General features: G+C 40.4%; 1 protein-coding gene across 1 annotated transcript in view; it reads left to right on the top strand.

Moving 5' to 3' along the window:
• Positions 1 to 1,356, top strand: part of bcl11aa (BCL11 transcription factor A a) — a 74,353-nt gene that overhangs the window by 2,800 nt on the left and 70,197 nt on the right. The gene's annotated exons all lie outside the window — the stretch shown is intronic.

Raw genomic sequence — 1,356 nt, 5'->3', positions numbered from 1 at the left:
ACACACACACACACACACACACACACACACACACACACACACACACACTTCCCACCTGTCTCGTCCCCACTGAGCGGTGCAGTGAGTGTGAGTCCTGCTCGTAGAGGGGAAAGTCATTTATTCAAAGTATCCTAACACCACTAATTATTTGTTTGAGTGCTATTTTTTCTCCTCCTGGTGAATTTTAATTCGCAGCAGTTTTTAGTGGCGCTCTGCCTGCACTAAATTAGCCGTTACCGAGCGAGGGAGAGACATGAAACACACACACACTTGCACCTTGAACGCAGCGTTGAAAGTCCTAAACGTAGACATTGGTCTCCTGTTTCGACGTGTTCAAGGATTTTATTTTATTTTTTTTTGGGGGGGGAGAGAGATTGCGTTTAACCTTTGACCTTTCTTTTGACCTTTTCAGAAAAACAGTAGCGTGCGCAATTCTTTTTTATTCTCTTTTCATTTTTATTTAAGCGTGTTTCTGTTGTGTGCATGTTTCGACACACACAGCCACTCTAGCTCTCACTCTGGCAGACACTCAGCAGCTAAACTGGGTTATTAGAGCGATTTACATCATAATGCAGGCGTCTGGTTGCTTCAGTGGCGTTGTGTGTGGGAACGTCTTGGTAGGAACAGCTGTACGCTCACACAGCAGCCGTATATACATCTTATCTGACGTAAAACCCAAAAGCAGACAGAGACTTCAGTCGTCGGTCTTCGACTTGCCTATTAAATTTGCGTATTTTATTTTTGTTTTCTCTGCAGCACAAAGTAAAATCTGCCCAGCAGGAAAAAAAAGGTGCTATTAAAGCCAGTATTTTCCTGTGTGTATCTGCTATTACAGCCACAGCTTTCATCCTGATGGAGCTCAAATGAAAAGAAGACAGGCAGACTGTAAATGTAATAAAAGCTGCCAGCAATTCAAAAAAAATAGCACTTGTTTTGCATTAAAAAAACAGAAAAGTGCTGTTTTTATTTAAATCTGTTTTCAAAAAAAAGGCTTCAGAAATGCCAGTGTGAGAAACAGACAAAAAAAAAAAAGGATGTCTCAATTTAGAAAAGAATGTTTAAAAACGTTGCTGGGCTCTAATTTTAGATGTAACCCAGATTATATCGAGTTTAACATCTCGACATAAACAAAACCAGGTGCGATTTTAAATTTATTATTTTAAAAAGAAGTTTGAGGAATTTATTTTCCATGGAGTTAATGTTGACGACTGAACATTTGAATATACAGAGCTGGATGTGCTGCAGAGGAACACAAAGAGCTCAAACTGAGGAGAACCCCAACATTACCTGTGTGTGTGTGTGTGTGTGTGTGTGTGTGTGTGTGTGTGTGTGTGTGTGTGTGTGTGTGTGTGTGTG

The sequence above is a fragment of the Austrofundulus limnaeus genome, unplaced genomic scaffold (assembly GCF_001266775.1).
Source record: "Austrofundulus limnaeus strain Quisiro unplaced genomic scaffold, Austrofundulus_limnaeus-1.0 Scaffold28, whole genome shotgun sequence".
Lineage (NCBI taxonomy): Eukaryota > Metazoa > Chordata > Actinopteri > Cyprinodontiformes > Rivulidae > Austrofundulus > Austrofundulus limnaeus.
This window is presented reverse-complemented; position numbering and strand designations above follow the sequence as displayed.